This window comes from Somniosus microcephalus, chromosome 3 (assembly GCF_052327205.1).
Source record: "Somniosus microcephalus isolate GS21.2 chromosome 3, FLI_Smic_1.0, whole genome shotgun sequence".
Classification (NCBI taxonomy): Eukaryota; Metazoa; Chordata; class Chondrichthyes; order Squaliformes; family Somniosidae; genus Somniosus; species Somniosus microcephalus.
In genome coordinates, this window is record NC_140989.1 from 48,277,541 (window position 1) to 48,296,998 (window position 19,458).

The following is a 19,458-nucleotide window of genomic DNA, read 5'->3' on the forward strand; positions in this document are numbered from 1 at the left end:
CACACTCCGTCTCTCTCTCACACTCCCAGTCTCTCTCACACTCCCAATCTCTCTCTCTCTCACTCCCAATCTCTCTCTCTCTCACATTCCCAATCTCTCTCTCTCTCACTCCCAATCTCTCTCTCTCTCACATTCCCAATCTCTCTCTCTCTCACTCCCAGTCTCTCTCTCTCACACTCCCAATCTCTCTCTCTCACACTCCCAATCTCTCTCTCTCACACATTCCCAATCTCTCTCTCTCTCACTCCCAGTCTCTCTCTCTCACACTCCCAATCTCTCTCTCTCAGACTCCCAATCTCTCTCTCTCTCACACTCCCAATCTCTTTCTCTCTCACACACCCAATCTCTCTCTCTCACACTCCCAATCTCTCTCTGTCTCTCACACTCCCAATCTCTCTCTCTCTCACACTCCCAATCTCTCTCTCTCACACTCCCAATCTCTCTCTCTCTCACACTCCCAATCTCTCTCTCTCACACTCCCAATCTCTCTCTCTCTCACACTCCCAATCTCTCTCTCTCACACTCCCAATCTCTCTCTCTCACACTCCCAATCTCTCTCTCTCTCACACTCCCAATCTCTCTCTCTCACACTCCCAATCTCTCTCTCTCTCACTCCCAATCTCTCTCTCTCTCACACTCCCAGTCCAATTCCAATTCCAATTCCAATTAAAATGCTTTATTGGCATGAAAGTTTACAGAGAACTATATTGCCAAAGCTTACATAGCAAAAAGGTACAGTTTTCCAACATTCTGTAGGTGTCAATCGATTTGACATTTGTTGGGTACATACAATATTACTTTTAAACAATATTAATTTTAAACAGTCTTTGTACTTCATTTGGTACGTTCAATATTAATTTTAAACAGTCTTAATTTTAAACAGTCCTCAGGTTGTGACATGTTGTTACATATTTGGCCCCAAGGTATGGTCTGTCTCCTTCTCCTAGGACTAATCTCAATTTTGACAGATCATCCAATTCCTTGAAATCTGGGGTTGTTTGGCTTAGCTTGTTGAATAATATGTTTCTTGATGTGTTGAATTTTTCGCATTTTAGGAGGAAATGCATTTCTGTTTCAACCTCGCCAGCCAGACATTGATCGCATATTCTATTCTCTCTAGGCTGCCAGGATTTCTTGTATCTGCCTTTTTCAATTTCCAGTTGGTGGTCGCTTAGTCTGTACCTGGTGAGGGTCTGTCTCTGTTTTGTGTCTCTGATGGTCGTGAGGTAGTCTGCCAGTTTATATTCTCTTTTTAGGGCCCGGTAACATTCTAATCTGCTTTGGCTTTCGGTTATTTTGTTCCAATGTTCCAGGTAGGTTTCTTTGCATTTTTTAATGATTTGGTTCACTCGGATTGGTGTTTGGGCGGCTGTGTTGGTCTGGGGCTGGTCAGGGTCCGGCTGAGTACTTAGTTTCCGTAGCAGCTGACTCAGGGGACTCTTTTCTGGGTTTAGCTCTTGGGTCTGAAAGGCTTTGAAATGAAGGGTGTCTGGGGAGCTAGATTTGAGGTGATTTAGGAAGTTTAGTGCTCGTTTTTGGATGTTTATTATCAGTGGGTATCTGCCTAGTTCGGCTCTGCATGCATTTGTTGGCGTTTTCCTTTGGGTGCGAAGGATGCTTCGGCAGAATTCTGCATGTAGGGCTTCTATTGTATGTTTTTCCCATTTAGTGTAGCTTTGGTGATTTAGCGGGCCCCATACTTCACTACCGTACAGTGCAATGGGCAGGATTATGCTGTCAAATATTTTGAGCCAGATTTTGATTGGGATTTGGATGTTGTAGAATTTTCTTTTTATTGCATATAGGGCTCTTCGGGCTTTTTCTTTTAGTGCACTCCCAGTCTCTCTCTCTCTCACTCCCAATCTCTCTCTCTCACTCCCAATCTCTCTCTCTCTCACACTCCCAATCTCTCTCTCTCACACACTCCCAATCTCACTCTCACACACACACCAATCTCTCTCTCACACACACACCCAATCTCTCTCTCTCACACACTCCCAATCTCTCTCTCACACTCCCAATCTCTCCTCTCACACACTCCCAATCTCTCTCTCTCTCACACTCCCAATCTCTCTCACACTCCCAGTCTCTCTCTCTCACACACTCCCAATCTCTCTCTCTCTCACACACCCAATCTCTCTCTCACACTCCCAATCTCTCTCACACTCCCAATCTCTCTCACACACTCCCAATCTCTCTCTCTCACACACTCCCAATCTCTCTCTCTCTCACACTCCCAATCTCTCTCTCTCACACACTCCCAATCTCTCTCTCTCACACACTCCCAATCTCTCTCTCTCTCTCACTCCCAATCTCTCTCTCTCTCACACTCCCAATCTCTCTCTCTCTCACACTCCCAATCTCTCTCTCTCTCACACACCCAATCTCTCTCTCTCACACTCCCAATCTCTTTCTCTCACACACTCCCAATCTCTCTCTCTCACACACTCCCAATCTCTCTCTCTCTCACACTCCCAATCTCTCTCTCACACTCCCAATCTCTCTCTCACACTCCCAGTCTCTCTCTCTCACACTCCCAATCTCTCTCTCACACTCCCAATCTCTCTCTCTCACACTCCCAGTCTCTCTCTCTCACATTCCCAATCTCTCTCTCTCACACTCCCAATCTCTCTCTCTCTCACACTCCCAATCTCTCTCTCTCTCTCACACTCCCAATCTCTCTCTCACTCCCAATCTCTCTCTCTCTCTCACTCCCAATCTCTCTCACACTCCCAATCTCTCTCTCTCACTCCCAATCTCTCTCTCTCTCACTCCCAATCTCTCTCTCTCTCACTCCCAATCTCTCTCACACTCCCAATCGCTCTCTCTCTCACACTCCCAATCTCTCCTTCCCTCTCTCTCTCTCTCTCTCTCCTTCCCTCTCTCTGTCTCTCTCTCCTTCCCTTTCTTTCTGCTTCCCTCTCTCTCCTTCCCTCTCTCTCTCTCCTTCCATCTCTCTCTTTCCTTCCATCTCTCTCTCTCTCCTTCCCCCTCTCTCTCTCTCCTTCCCCCCCTCTCTCTCTCTCCTTCCCTCTCTCTCTCCTTCCCTCTCTCTCATTCCCTCTCTCTCTCTCTCCTTCCCTCTCTCTCTTCCCCCCAGTCGCTCCCTCTCTCTCTTCCAACAACAACATGCCCTCGAGAAAGCCTCGGCACCGCCGGGCTCCCCCAGCTAGTCTATATATATAAAGCGGCTCTTCTGTCTGTCTGTCTGTCTGTCCGCCTGGTCTCTATACGTTTGGAAGTTACAGAGCGTACCGACGTGTGCGTCGCCTCAAAAGAAAGCTTGCGATTCCGGACCGGTCATCGGCGTATTTACGTTTCGGCCGGACAAAAATCCCGCCCGCGGTATCCCAAAAACGTTCAGCGTTCCGCTCATTAGCATCTCATTAGCGACCGTGTGACGTTGAGGTCTTCCTACAGTTGAGTGTTGAGTGACTCGACGATTGACCAATCCTACGCTTCGGTGACCTGAACCGGTCGACCAATCGGTGCGTGTGTGGGCGGGCCTTATCCTTCTGAACCGAGGTGAGTGGCCGCCATCTTGATTTTTCACGATTTTTTCCCCCACACTTTCTGTGTGTTAGGGAACTAAGGTAAATATTTCAATTATGTGTTAGGCAATTAATTAACAATTTATTTGAGTTTTATATTGTGTTTAGCAACCCCCCCCCCCCCGCCCTGCTCCTCACCCTCGCGCAGGGGGGACTCGGGGCCTGAAGCTGAAAAAATTTCTCTCTCTCTCTCTCTCTTTCTTCCCTCTCTCTCTCTCCTTCTCCTCTTCCCTCTCTCTCCTTCTCCTCTTCCCTCTCTCCTCTTCCCTCTCTCTCCTTCTCCTCTTCCCTCTCTGTCTCTCTCTACTTCCCCCTCTCAGGTGTCGCGGACGGAGCGCGGGGCGCGCCGCCCGAAGTTTCCCGCTCGCTAACGGCCTTGCCGGCTCCCGCGGGCCGCTCGCACTGACCGCGCATGCGCCGCCCGCACTCACCGCGCATGCGCCGCCCGCCCGCCCGCAGCGGCCGTCCATCAGCCGCGCGATACGCGGGGGACCTCAGCAATGGCACCGGACCTCAGGCGCTAGGCAGGGGGAGGGGCCGGAGAATGGGACAGAGGGGAGTGGGGGAGCGGGGGAGTGGAGGGGTGGGGGGGGGGAGAGGGAGACAGGGGAGGGGAGGGAGAGAGGGGAGGGGAGGGAGGGAGAGAGGGGAGGGAGGGAGAGAGGGGAGGGGAGGGAGGGAGAGAGGGGAGGGAGGGAGAGAGGGGAGGGGAGGGAGGGATAGGACAGGGAGAGGACATGACAGGGAGAGGGGGGACACACAGGGGCAGGGAGACCAAACGCCCCAAAATTAAATAACAATTTAATGGGGGGGGGGTGGAGGAGAGCCTCGGGAAATCGCGGGGGGGGGGGGGAGAGCCTCGGGAAATCGCGGGGGGGGGGGAGAGCCTCAGGAAATTGCGGGGGGGGGGAGAGCCTCGGGAAATCGCGGGGGGCGGGCGAGCCTCTGGAAATCGCGGGGCGCTCGCGCCCGGCCGCACTGACCGCGCATGCGCCGGCCGCGAGAGCCCGCTCCCGGCGCTGGCCGCCGCTCAGCATTCCCGCTCTGGCAACGGCACCGGACCTCAGGTAGGCAGGGGGAGGGGGCCGGAGAGAGGGACAGAGGGGAGCGGGGGAGGGGAGCGAGGGACACAGACAGGGGAGGGGTGGGGGTGGGCGAGGGAGACGGGAGGGGAGTGAGGGAGAGGAGGGGAGCGGGGGGGGTGGGCGAGGGGAGGGAGGGAGACGGGAGGGAGGGAGGGATAGGACAGGGAGAGGGGGGACACACAGGGGCAGGGAGACCAAGCGCCCCAAAATTGCCCTCGCGCCCCAAAATTGCCCTCGCAACGCGGGGCTCCCCAGCTAGTGATTATATAAAATGAAAGAGTAACATTGCCATTACACATTGAACCATGTTTCATTTTAATTTATGGAGATTATTTAGGCTTAACATTTTATGGTTTCCTTGAGAGTCAGCATGCATCCTTTGCATATGCCTTGGATTTTTTTCCCTTTGTTTACCTTAGCTTTTGTTTACCTGTTCTGCAAACAGATGCACTGCAACAGCAGATGTCACCATGACCCTAATGATGACCTTCATCTTATCATGCACTGAAGGATGTCAGATAGTTTCTTTTTCACTATTGAATTTTTACAAATAAACTACCTTACCATGCACATTTTTGATGGGCGTAGAAATTTGACCGCCCTGCTGCCGTTTCTCAGGCTCTAAACTGTTGAATCCGTGATTCTTAAAGTATGATGTTTTCCAATAACTACACGGAGGCTGTAACTTAACAATCAACAGGTGTTTACTGGAGGAGGATAGTCTAAAGACTGACAGTACAGAGGCATGCTCAAGGCTTATATACAGGTGTGGTCACTGCCGGTACTACAGTATACAGGAGCTGTAAAAGTAGTTCTCTCTTAAAGGTACATACACTACATAAACCACTTACTAAGCCTTCAATATAGCATAGTGGTTATGTTACTGGACCAGTAATCCAGAGGCCTGGACTAATGATCTGGAGACATAAGTTCAAATCTCACCACGGCAGCTGGGGAATTTAAATTCAGTTAATTAAATAAATCTGGAATGAAAAGCTAATATCAGTAGAAACATGCCATTCGGCCCATCGAGCCTGCTCCGCCATTCAACAAGATCATGGCTGATCATCCAAACCCTAGCACCCGGTCCCTACACTGTCAGCTATCCCACCCAAGCCCCATAATCCCATGTATTTAATCCCCCCTAACACTAAGGGTCAATTTTTATCATGGCCAATCAACCTAACCTGTGCATCTTTGGACTGTGGGAGGAAACCGGAGCACCCGGAGAAAACCCACGCAAACACGGGGAGAATGTGCAAATTCCACACAGACAGTCACCCGAGGCCGGATTTGAACCCGGGTCCCTGGCGCTGTGAGGCAACAGTGCTAACCACTATGCCACCGTGCTGACTGTGAAACTAACAGATTGTTGTAAAAATCCATCTGGTTCACTAATGTTCTTTAATGATCTGCCATCCTTACCTGGTCTGGCCTATATGTGACTCCAGACTCACAGCAATGTGGTTGACTCTTAACTGCCCTCTGAAATGGCCTAGCAAGCCACTCAGTTGTAACAAACTGTTACAAAAAACAATAATAAGAGTAAAATCGGATGGACCTAGGCACTGGCTTCGGACACAACAATGGCACACCCAGCCCAGTCGACCCTGCAAAGTCCTCCTCACACTAACATCTGGTTACTTGTGCCAAAATTGGGAGAGCTGTCCCACAGACTAGTCAAGCAACACTCTGACATAGTCATTCTCACAGAATTATACTTTTCAGCCAATGTCCCAGACGCCTCCGCCACTCTCCCTGGGTATGTCCTGTCCCATTGGCAGGACAGACGCACCAGAGGTGGCAGCACAATTGTATACAGTCGGGAGGGAGTGGCCCTGGGAGTCCTCAACATTTACGCCAGACCCCATGAAGTCTCATGGCATCTGGTCAAACATGGGTAAGGAAACCTCCTGCTGATTACCACCTACCGCCCTCCCTCAGCTGATGAATCAGTACTCCTACATGTTGAACACCACTTGGAAGAAGCGCTGAGGGTAGCAAGGGCACAGAATGTACTCTGGGTGGGGGACTTCAATGTCCATCACCAAGAGTGGCTCGGTAGCACCAATACTGACTGAGCTGGCCGAGTCCTGATGGACATAGTTACCAGACTGTGCCAGAACCAACACGAGGGAAAAACCTACTTGACCTCGCCTTCACCAATCTACCTGTCGCAGATGCATCTGTCCATGACAGTATTGGTAGGATGGACCACTACACAGTCCATGTGGAGACGAAGTCCCGACTTCACACTGAGGACACCATCGTGTTCTGTGGCAATACCACCGTGCTAAATGGGATAGATTTAGAACAGATCTAGCAGCTCAAAACTGGGCATCCATGAGGCACTGTGGGCCATCAGCAGCAGCATAATTGTATTTCAGCACAATCTGTAACCTCATGGCCTGGCATATTCCTCACTCTACCATTACCATCAAGCCAGGGGGCCAACCCTGGTTCAATGAGGAATGCAGAAGAGCATGCCAGGAGCAGCACCAGGTATACCTAAAAAGGTATACCGCCAACCTGGTGAAGCTGCAACACAGGTCTACATGCACGCTAAACAGCAGAAGCAGCATGCTATAGACAGAGCTAAGTAATCCCATAACCAACAGATCAGATCTGCAATCCTGCCACATCCAGACGTGAATGGTGGCGGACCATTAAACAACTAATTGGAGGAGGAGGCTCCATGAACATCCCCATTCTCAGTGATGGCAGAGCCCAGCATGCGAGTGCAAAAGACAAGGCTGAAGCATTTGCAACCATCTTCAGCCAGAAGTGAGGAGTGGATTATCCACCTTGGCCTCCTCCTGAGGTCCCCACCATCACAGAAGCCAGTCTTCAGCCAATTCGAATCGCTCCACGTGATATCAAGACATGGCTGAGTGCACTGGATACAGCAAAGGCTATGGGCCCCGAAAACATCCCGGCTGTAGTGCTGAAGACTTGTGCTCCAGATTTAGCCGTGCCTCTAGCCAAGCTGTTCCTGTACAGCTACAACACTGGCATCTACCTGACAAAATGGAAAATTGCTCAGGTATGTCCTGTCCATAAGAAGCAGGACAAATTCAATCCGGCCAATTAATGCCCCATCAAACTACTCTCAATCATCAGCAAAGTGATGGAAGGTGTCATCGACAGTGCTATCAAGCGACACTTACTCATCAATAACCTGTTTACCGATGCTCAGTTTGGGTTCTGCCAGGACCACTCGGCTCCAGACCTCATTATAGCCTTGGTCCAACCATGGACAAAAGAGCTGCATTCCAGAGGTGACGTGAGAGTAATTACTCTTGACATCAAGGCAGCATTTGACTGAGGGTGGCATCGAGGAGCCCTAGTAAAACTGAAGTCAATGGGAATCAGGGGAAAACTGCCCACTGGCTGGAGTAATACCTAGCACAAAGGTTGTGGTTGTTGGTGGCCAATCATCACAGTCCCAGGACATCCTGCAGGAGTTCCTCAGGACAGTGTCCTAGGCCCAACCATCTTTAGCTGCTCCATCATAAGGTCAGAAATGGGGATGTTCGCTGATGACTGCACAGTGTTCAGTTACATTCGCAACTCCTCAGATAATGAAGAAGTCCGTGCCCTCATGCAACAAGACCTGGAAAACATTCAGGCTATGGCTGATAAGTGGCAGGTTACATTTGCGCCACACAAATGCCAGGCAATGACCATCTCCAACAAGAGAAAGTCTAACCACCTCCCCATGATATTTAACAACATTACCATCATCGAATCCCCCACCATCAACATCGTGGATGACACCATTGACCAGAAACTTAACTGGACCAGCCACAGAAATACTGTGGCAACAAGAGCAGGTCAGAAGCTGGGTATTCTGCAGTGAGTGTCTCACCTCCTGACTCCCCAAAGCCTTTCCATCACCTACAAGGCACAAGTAAGGAGTGTGATGGAATACTCTCCACTTGCCTGGATGAGTACAGCTCCAGCAACACTCAGGAAACTCGACACCATCCAGGACAAAGCAGCCCACTTGATTGGCATCCCATCCATCACCTTAAACATTCACTCCCTCCACCATCAGCGCACCATGTCTGGAGTGTGTACCGTCTACAAGATGCACTGCAGCAGCTCGCCAAGGATTCTTTGACATCACCTCCCAAACCCACGACCTCTACCACCTAGAAGGGCAAGGGCAGCAGGCGCCTGGGAACACCATTACTGGAGTCTATAATTAAGGATAGGGTGACTGAACACCTTGAAAATTTTCAGCTGATCGGAGAGAACCAGCATGGATTTTTGAAAGGTAGTTTATGCCCGACAAACCTGATTGAATTTTTTGAAGAGGTGACTAAAGTAGTGGACAGGGGAATGTCTACGAATGTTATTTATATGGACTTCCAGAAGGCATTTGATAAAGTCCCCCATAAGAAAATGTTAACTAAGGTTGAAGCCCATGGAATTGAAGGCAAATTATTGACCTGGTTAGGAAATTGGCTGAGTGGCAGGAGACAGAGAGTAGGGATAATTGGCAGGTACTCTAATTGGCAGGATGTGACTAGCGGTGTCCCGCAGGGATCTGTGTTGGGGCCGCAACGATTCACAGTATTTAGTAATGACTTAGATGATGGCATAGACAGCCACATATCCAAATTTGCCAATGACACAAAGATAGGCGGCACTGTAGGCAGTGTAGATGAAAGCATAAAATTACAAAGAGATATTGATAGATTAAGTGAATGGGCAAAATGGGCTAGTATGTGTTTCTAGTTAATAGTTTACAAAGTAAAGGCATGGCAGGGCAGCTCAGCCCCGTGGAATGCACATCCTGTGCCATGTGGGAAGTCCTGGGTGCTTCTCGTGGCCTGGACAACCACATGTGCAGGAAGTGTCGCCAGCTACAGTAGCTCGAGCTCCGGGTTTCAGAGCTTGAGCGGCGGCTGGAATCATTACAGTGCATCTGCGAGGCTGAGAACTTTGTGGATAGCACGTTTCAGTAGGTGGTCACCCCACAGCTTATTAGTGTGCAGTCAGAGAGGGAATGGGTGACCGCCAGACAGAAGTGGAGGACCAGGCAGGTAGGGTAGAAATCCCCTGAGTGCATCTCTCTCGCTAACCAGTTTTCAGTTCTGAATACTGGTGGGGGCAATGGTTCCTGTGGCGAGTGCAGCCAGAGCCAAGCCCACAGTGCCATGGGTGGCTCAACTGCACGGGGGGGGGGGGGGGGGAATGAAGAGTGGACGAGCAACAGTCATAGAGGATTTGTTTTAGGTGTCTGCCCAGGACACCTAAAAAATGGGCCCCACGAATTTAGCAGTGGGACCAATGCCTGTGCAGATTGGGTGCAGGCTGTCCCACTACTAAATTGATATACTGTGATGTGCCGTTTTATGCAGGAACAATTGGTGCAATGCATACCAATTTCTATTTTATTCATCCCATCAATCTGGCCCTGATTTGAACCAGAGGTGAAAGAGTAGTGTTTTTGTAATGTCCGTGTGTAATTGAGACACGGACTGCAGAAGTTGGTTATAACAGGTGTTTACTGAATGGAGACAAAACTGGAACTACTATACAAAGTTACTACACAGGCTTATATACAGGGGTGGTCACTACTGGTACTGCAGTATACAGGGGCTGCAGAATATAGTTCCTTCTTCAAGGTACATACACTACAATTCCTCCCCTTTTAGCTAAACAGTACATAACATTCGATTAATAATTAAATAACATTTTTACAATTACAGTTGCTATATACATTAGCTGAAGTTAATCAATTATAAATTCAGTCTTTGAGGAGGCTTCCTGATTCTGTCCGGATAACGCCTCTTTGGGGTATCAGGTTCTTCTGGCAAAGTTGATTCGGGATCAACGTCGTTGTTTGGTTCGTCTGCTTCCAATATCACCGATTCTGCGGTAGATGCAATTGGTACTTCGGTTTCATCGCCAGGTGTATCAGATCGTGGTGTGGAGTTGACGTTTTCCAGTGACTCTAGAATCTGGTCAGCATGGCGTCTTACAATGCTCTCTCCAACGTCCACGGTATACATTAGAGGTCCTTGCCATGTGCAGATCGTTCCTGGCTGCCATTTCTCTGTGTGGTAGTCCCGGGCCAAAACTGGTTGACCTATCTTGAAACTCCTGGTTGGCCTTTCATTCATATTCTGAAACTGTCTGTTCTCCACATCTCTTCTGATGTTTGGCTTAACCAAATCCAAGCGGCATCTTAGTCTTCGATTGAAGAACATCATGGCTGGAGTTTGGTTGGTAACCGCATGTGTCGCATTCCGGTAGGCAAACAAGAAGTTATCCACCTTGTGTTGTAGGGGTATGTCTTCATTACACATTGCCTTGATAGCCTTCTTGAATGTTTGAACGAACCTCTCAGCCAATCCATTGGTGGCTGGATGATACGGGGCGGATGTGTAATGCTTAAAACCATTGTTCTTTAAGAACCTCCGGAACTCTTCAGACACAAACTGTGGTCCATTGTTGGAGCAAATCTGTTCAGGCAGCCCATTTCTGGCGAATATGGTTCGTAAGACTGTGATAGTTTTTTCTGTGGTGGTTGAGGACATTTTTATTACCTCTGGCCACTTTGAATGTGCATCCACCGCAATTAAAAACATCGAGTCCATAAATGGACAAGCAAAATCAATGTGTACCCTTTGCCATGGAGATGAGGGCCACTCCCATGGACGTAGAGGGGCTTATGGTGGGGCGTTTTGGACCTTCTGGCATCCTGTACAGCTCTTGGTCATCTCTTCGATTTCTCTATCAATTCCCGGCCACCACACAAGCGCTCTGGCTAAATTCTTCATTTTTACCCCTCCCAGATGACCCTCATGAAGCTCATTGAGCACTCTATCCTTCAATTTGGGTGGAATTACTACTCTGGATCCACACATCAAGGTTCCTTGGCACACTGACAGCTGTTCTCTTCTCGGCGAGAATGCTGGCAACAGTGGTTCGCCATGTGCTGGCCATCCCTTCACCGTTAAATCAAAGACCCTGGAGAGTGTCGGGTCATTTCGTGTTTCCTTTTCTATGTTTGCATTCGCCACAGGTAGACATTCGACTATGGTTGAGTGGAATATCTCCACAGGATCCACTGCAGGTGCTTCTTCCACCATCGGCAACGGTAGGCGCGACAATCCATCAGCATTCCCATGCTGTTTAGTTACTTTGTACTCGATGTCATATTGGTGTGCCCCTAGGAAAAGGGACCACCTCTGTAGCCGTTGTGCTGTCATTATCGGGACACCCTTCTTAGGGTTGAAAATGGAGACAAGAGGTTGATGATCAGTTAGTAGAGTAAATTTCTGTCCGTGCAGGTAGTGATTGAACTTCTTCACCCCCCACACCAGGCTGAGGGCCTCTCTCTCAATCTGGGCGTAGTTACGCTCAGCTGCAGTTAACGAGCGTGACGCAAAAGCTATCGGCCTCTGAACCATCAAGGGATTTATGCGACAGTACCGCTGCAACACCGTAGGGAGACGCATCACACGCCAGTCTTATCGGTAGTGATGGGTTGTAGTGAGCCAATACTTCTCTTGAAGTGATCAGGCCTTTACACTTCTGAAAGGCCCGCTTACATTCATCGCTCCATTTCCATGCTACTCCAGTTTGTAGCAGGGCGTTCAGTGGGTGCAGAATTGTGGACAAATTCGGCAAAAACTTATGGTAGTAATTCACCAATCCGAGGAATGACCTCAGTTGCGACACATTTTCAGGCGCTGGAGCCTTAACTACCGCTTCAATTTTGTCAGGGGACTTATGTAACTCCTCTTCATCAATCACGTGGCCACAATACGATATTTGTTTCTTAAAAAACTCGCACTTGGGGCGATTGGCTCGTAGCACATGTTCTCTTAGTCTAGTGAGCGCCTGCTCTAGTTTGGCAAGGTGTTCACTGTCATTTTCACCTGTCACTAGGATGTCGTCCAAGTAACACTGAGTCCCCGGAATCCCTTGCAGGACTTGTTCCATCGCTCTTTGCCATATAGCCGGAGCTGATGCTACTCCGAATACCAGTCGATTATACTGGTAAAGACCTTTGTGAGTGTTTATCGTGAGATATTTCCTAGAGGATTCTTCAACCTCCATCTGCAAATATGCTTGCTCTAGGTCAAGTTTTGTAAAACGTTTCCCTCCAGATAGTGAGGCGAAAATATCTTCTATCCTCGGAAGAGGATACTGTACTGTGTGAAGGACTGGGTTCACAGTCACCTTGAAGTCCCCACAGATGCGAACCTTCCTTGGCTCCTCAGACTTATTGTTTAAAGTTTTCTTCATGACAGGAACGATGGGTGTCGCCCACTCGCTCCAGTCTACCTTAGATAACATGCCTGCATTCTCCAGATTCTCCAGATTCTCCAGCTCTGCCTCGACGGCTGGGCGAATTGCATACGGTACCGGTCTTGCCTTGAAAAACTTGGGAATTGCATTCTCTTCTATTTTTATCGAGGCGGTTACCCCTTTAAGAGTTCCCAGTCCTTGTTGAAATACCTCTTTAGCGTTAGCTAAGATTTTTGACAATCGTCCAGGTGTGACGTCGTCATCCTTTTTACCAGCCACAGTCAGTGCCTGAATGGAGTGCCAGTCTAAACTTATCTTTCTGATCCATTCACGTCCCAATAACGGTGGTCCACCATCTTGCAGTATGTACAGATACAATTTCTGTATTTCCTTGCCATTGTATTCGACAGGCACCCTTATTTTCCCTCTGGGGTATACTTTCTGCCCCGTATATGTCTTCAAGACAATGGATGTGTCTTTCAAGGGTATGTGTGAGAATAGCCGCTTGTAGTCATGTCGATTCATGATGGTCAGGGCTGATCCTGTATCCAATTCCATTTTGACTTGGGACCCTGCTATCGTGAGGGTGACCCAAATGGTTCGGTGATCCTCTTTTGCGATTACGTTGTGTAGTTTGAGACAGCTTAGTCTCTTGTTCCCGGATTCACTATTGCTCTTCTGGTCTTCGGAACTACTGTCCGTCATCTTTTGTACTTTCCTGTACTGTTTCTTAGTAGTCGTTTTGTTGTCATTAGTCTTCTTCCCGGACCTGCAAACTTGTGCAATGTGTCCCATCTTTCCGCATTGCCTGCATGTTTTGTCCTTGGACCAGCAGTCCTTCTGGTCATGGGTTGTTCTGCCGCAGCGATAACATTTTTCAAATCCCCGTGTCATGTCATGGGTGCCGTATTCCTGTGGCTTTTGCTGTATTTCCACAGCTCCCCTTGCTGCTGCTTCGTACGATACTGCCACGCTGAAAGCCTTATCTAGCGTCAGCTCTTTCTCTGAGAGTAACCTCTTCTGGGTTCCTTCACTCAGGAGTCCACAGACAAATTTATCCCATAGGGTATCTGCCAGTCCTGCTCTGAACTGGCAGTGCTTTGATAGCTTGCGTAGTTCCGTAAGGTAATCAGCATTGCTCTCATCTTTATGCTGATTTCTCTTGTGGAATTTAAATCTTTCTGCTATCAGCGGCGGTGTAGGATTTAGGTGTTCCTGTAGGATATCAACAATTTCGTTAAAACTCTTCGCCATCGGTTTGACTGGAGTGATCAGGTTCCGCAATAGGCCGTACGTTCTTGCGCCCATTAAGTTTAGTAGTACCGATGCCTTTTTCTCATCGGCTACTTCATTTGCCTTGCAATATACTTCGACTCTTTCCACATACGTGGTCCAGTCTTCTATTGCATTATCGAAGGCAGTGATATTGCCAGTCTTCGGCATCTTGGAGATCTAAGATGGCGCCTCCCGCGCTTTGCCTTCTTCCCCGATTGAACAAAATGGCGCCTCCCGCGCTTTGCCTTCTTCCGTGCTGGATTAAGATGGCGCCTCCCGCGCTTTCTGCCTTTTCCGCTGCTGCCAGCGCTGTTGCTGGTGTTTTTATGCCTTGATGGCGACGCCCTATGGTCTTCACGCGCTTCCCCCCACGCTGCTGCTAATGCCGCTCTCTGCGGTCCCCGTGGCAAACTGCAGCTCCTCGCGGCTTTCTGCGCTTCTAATTTATTTTTCTTTTATTTTAATTACTGTTCCCGTCGTCAGAGCAGACCCTATGGGACACTTCCCTCCCTCTTCTCGGGTCTGTACGCTGCCCGGCTTCGTAGCACCGGCCGCGCCCTGTGTGCTCCACCCTCTCTCTCTCTCTCCTCTTCCCGACAACGCTGCTCGGCCCCGTTGAAAAGCCACCCGATCGAGCTCTAGCCCACCGCAGCCCAGGAAGGATCAGTGTACTACCTGCCACCAGCCCGATTAGCTGGAACACCATAGACTGGATAACCAAGCCCAGCTCTCGACAGCCTCTCCTGCAAATCTTCGAATTCGATGAATCAGAGGGCGGTTGCCCACGGTCGACGCCCGTTTCTTCTGTTTGTTTTTTTTTCTCTTCCTTCTGGCTTCGACCTCTAATAACCGCTTCAGGGATGGATCCCCGTGAGGTGGTGCAGAACTGTAGGTAAGTTCAGATCTGTTCGTCGCCAATGTAATGTCCATGTGTAATTGAGACACGGACTGCAGAAGTTGGTTATAACAGGTGTTTACTGAATGGAGACAAAACTGGAACTACTATACAAAGTTACTACACAGGCTTATATACAGGGGTGGTCACTACTGGTACTGCAGTATACAGGGGCTGCAGAATATAGTTCCTTCTTCAAGGTACATACACTACAGTTTTAACTCACTGCATCACCTAGACCATAAACACATGACTGGAGATTCAAACTAAGAGTAAAATTATAATTGCACATTCAAAACCCTCCTGTGCACTGAGATTGTTTCTCAGATTTTCAGCTAGCTTAGCTTTATCTCCCCAATTTTCTGCCTTTAATCCTCCTCCACTATAGGTGATGACTAATTCTAGGATACTATTCCCCAGCCATTAGCAGCTCTCCAGTACTTCAGGCATGTGGCCAATCTACATATGGAAGCCTAGAGAATGCAGATCTGAAATTGCTTGGGTTTCAGGCACGTCATGGTGCCCTTCAGCAATGAACCCACTAGAGATTAGCACCGGGCAAGCTCTACTCAGAACACATCTCTGGCCTATGTCTGCCTGGCCATGGTGCCAGAAACCTCAACCTTGTTCTGCCTTGGCAATCATCCTAATGTCCGCAGCCCACGCACCCACTCCCACCAAGCAAAATGGGAAGTAACTGCAAATGGCCGAGACCTAGCACATCTGCGCCTTCGCCATTTCCCCGGGGGCTCCGGCAGGAGACTGGCAGGACCCCACCCCAGATATTCAGCCTCTGAGATCCTATCCATATCGGTGGCCCACACAATCCTGTTTTCCAGATCAGGAGCAACAAGGCTTGCTGATTTCTCCCTTCCTTAACCCAGGGATACAAATGTTACAATCATGGCTAGAAACCTATGTTCAAAAGACCATAAGGGTTTGGAACACAATATAAGGTAGCATGGAATGAGAAAAGACCATTCAGCCCATGAAGTCCCCGCCTTCCAATTCAATTCTTACAGCGCCGTGTTCAGAAAGTCAGTTCAATGGCTTCCCGTGGCAGTGGGAGCACGATGTCCCTCAGCCGCTCCGTCCTCCTCGTCACCGCGGCCTCCTCCTCACTGTTGCCGGCTCCACGTGTGGTGGCCTGCTTCTCCCGCTCATGATCCGACCTCTGGCCGCCATGCCCGGCTTCCCTCCTCCCAGTCGGACTGCGAGCTTCCCGCCATGGAGCTGCCGGCCGACGTGCTGCAGCGGGCCGTCGTGGCTGCTGCTGCTGCTCGTTGCGCTGCGCTGCCTCCGCCCGACTCGCCGAACACATCGTCGGGATGTGAATGCTCCGGTCGCCGCGGCCTCCTCCTCACCGTCGCCGGCTCCACGGTCCGACGGCCCGGGGCCTGCTTCTCCTGCTCACGGTCTGGCCTCTGGCCGCCATGCTCGGCTCCCCTCCTCCCAGTCGGAATGCCTTCCCGAAAAGGAGCTGCCGGCCAACGTGCTCCAGCGGGTCGTCGTGGCTGCTGCTGCTGCTAGCTGCGCTGCGCTGCCTCCGCCCGACTCGCCGAACACTTTGCTCTGGTTGCGGGAGCGAGCGGCGAGAGTGGGCCGCCCGAAGCAAGGAGAGCGCGCTAGCACCGGACCATCTCAGCCGCCATCTTGACTGTCTGCTGGAGTTCCACAGACCATGCAAAGTATCATAGAATGTTACAGCACAGAAAAAGCCATTTGGCCCGTCAAGTCTGTGCCATTATTTTTCTCCACCTGTGATGCCAGTCTAATTCTACTCTGCTACTCACTTACTACCTCTTTATCAAGCAACCATCTAATACCCTTTTAAAAGAATTTATGGACTCCATATTCTATCATCTTTGAACAAATAAATGTTTTACTCTATCAAGGACACTTCCACCTATTTAATCTTCTGAAAGAAAGTTTTATAACCTCTGCTCTTGTTTAAGGCTGGTTAATTTTAAACCTGTGTCCCTGAGTTCTACGCACAGAGTAACTCAAATGGTCTTTTAAAAAATCCGTTCACAGGATGTGGGCGTTGCTAGCAAGGCCAGCATTTACTGCCCATCCCTAATTGCCCTTGAGAAGGTGGTGGTGAACCACAGCAGTCCATTCTTTATAGCGGTTTGGTACAACTGAGTCACCTGTGGGTTGATGAGGGCAATGCGGTTGACGTGGTGTACATGGATTTCCAAAAGGCGTTTGACAAAGTGCTACATAATAGGCTTGCCAGCAAAGTTGAAGCCCATGGAATAAAAGGGACAGTGGCTGCATGAATATGAAATTGGCTAAATGACAGGAAACAGAAAGTAGTGATGAATGGTTGTTTTTCGGACTGGAGGAAGGTATACAGTGGTGTTCCCCAGGGACCACTGATTTTCTTCATATATATTAATGACTTGGATGTGGGTGTACAGGGCACAATTTCAAAATTTGCAGATGACACAAAACTTGGAAGTGTAGTGAACAGTGAGGAAGATAGTGATAGACTTCAAGAGGACATAGACAGGCTGGTGGAATGGGCAGACACGTGGCAGATGAAATTGAATGCAGAAAAATGCGAGGTGATACATTTTGGTAGAAAGAATGAAGAGAGGAAATATAAACTAAAGGGTACAAACCTAAAGAGGGTCCATGAACATAGAGACCTGGGGGTATGTGTGCACAAATCATTCAAGGTGGTAGGGCAGGTTGAGAAAGTGGTTAAAAAAGCTTACGGGATCCTGGGCTTCATGCATAGAGGTATAGAGCACAAAAGCATGGAAATTATGATGAACCTTTATAAAACACTGGTTCGGTTTCAACTGGAGTATTGTGTCCAGTTCTGGGCACCGCACTTTTGGAAGGATGTGAAGGTCTTAGAGAGGGTGCAGAAAAGATTTACGAGAATGATTCCAGGGATGAGGGACTTCAGTTACGTGATAGACTAGAGAAGCTGGTGTTGTTCTCCTTAGAGCAGAGAAGATTGAGAGGAGATTTGATAGAGGTATTCAAAATCATGAGGGCCTGGACAGGATAGATAGAGGGAAACTGTTCCCATTGGCAGAGGGGTCGAGAATCAGAGGACACCGATTTAAGGTGATTGGCAAATGAACCAAAGGCGACTTAAGAAAAACGTTTTTATGCAGCAAGTGGTTAGGATCTGGAATGCACTGCCTGAAAGGGTGGTGGAGGCAGACTCAATCACGGCTTTCAAAAGGGAGTTGGATAAGTATCTGAAAGAAAACAATTTGCAGGGCTATGGGGAAAGGGCAGGGAAGTGGGACTAGCTGAGGTGCTGTTGCAGAGAGCCAGCATGGGCTGGACGGGCTGAATGGCCTCCTTCCGTGCTGTAACCATTCTATGTTTCTATGATTCTATGATAGGCCATTTCAGAGGGCAATATGGTCCTTATATGGTCTGCAATGCCACTATTGTTCTCAAAAGATTGAAACACCTTAACGGCCAGGTGTTAAGGTCAAACTTAATTTATTATTTGCTTATATACAAGTGTTTTCAACACTGGTGTGAAAAACAATTATCTGAGTTTATTGAAGGAAGTTTAGTCAATTAAATCTGTTTCATGAATTCCATTAGCAGTGAGGTAAAAACATAATATCAAGGACTGAGTCTCACCATCAGCTATCCCGTTAATGTTAAATAATTATGATTAACTTCAACACAGTTATTTCGTTTATTCGGTTACTTTTTTGGGAATGTATTTTGCTTTATCAGTGATTATTGAGGCACCATCAGTAAATTGACTGGAGGCAGACACTGAGTTGGACGGTGAGAGGCAGCTGAAATAACACGAGTCAAAATGTTGCCACCAACCCAGGACAATTGACATTTCAACAATAATTATGTTAACAACTCCATCAGACTGGAGGGGCTGGATTTTCTCAGCCCCGAGGAGGTGGGCATGGAGGCAGGACTGCCGGTAAAGTAGCAGAAAGTGGGGGCAGATGGTAAACCCGTCACCATCCCGCCTCCGTGCCCTTTTGCCAGGAGGTAGTTAACAGGCAGAAAAAAGGATTAGTGCCATTTTACCTTTTCAGGTGAAGGCTTTCCGACCTTGGAGAACCTCGCCGGGTTGGAGGAGACATGAAGGAGGTCTGCGAGGGTGGGAGGGACCTGAAAGTAAGATGTAGAGGTGAGCGATGGGTGCAAGTGTGGAGTGGTAAGTATGGAAGGTGAGTGTTAAGTATTAAAAAATGTTCACTTACCTTGTTTTCTGCCTACAGCCTTCACCCACCCTGGATCGGGAGACCCAATATCTTCCTTGTCGATTTCACAGACTGGCTGTTGGATCCTCTGACCCAACAGCCATCTGAAATCTACAAAGTTGAAAGGTTTGATGAGTCCTGAACACAAGAATTCATCAAACTACACAGAA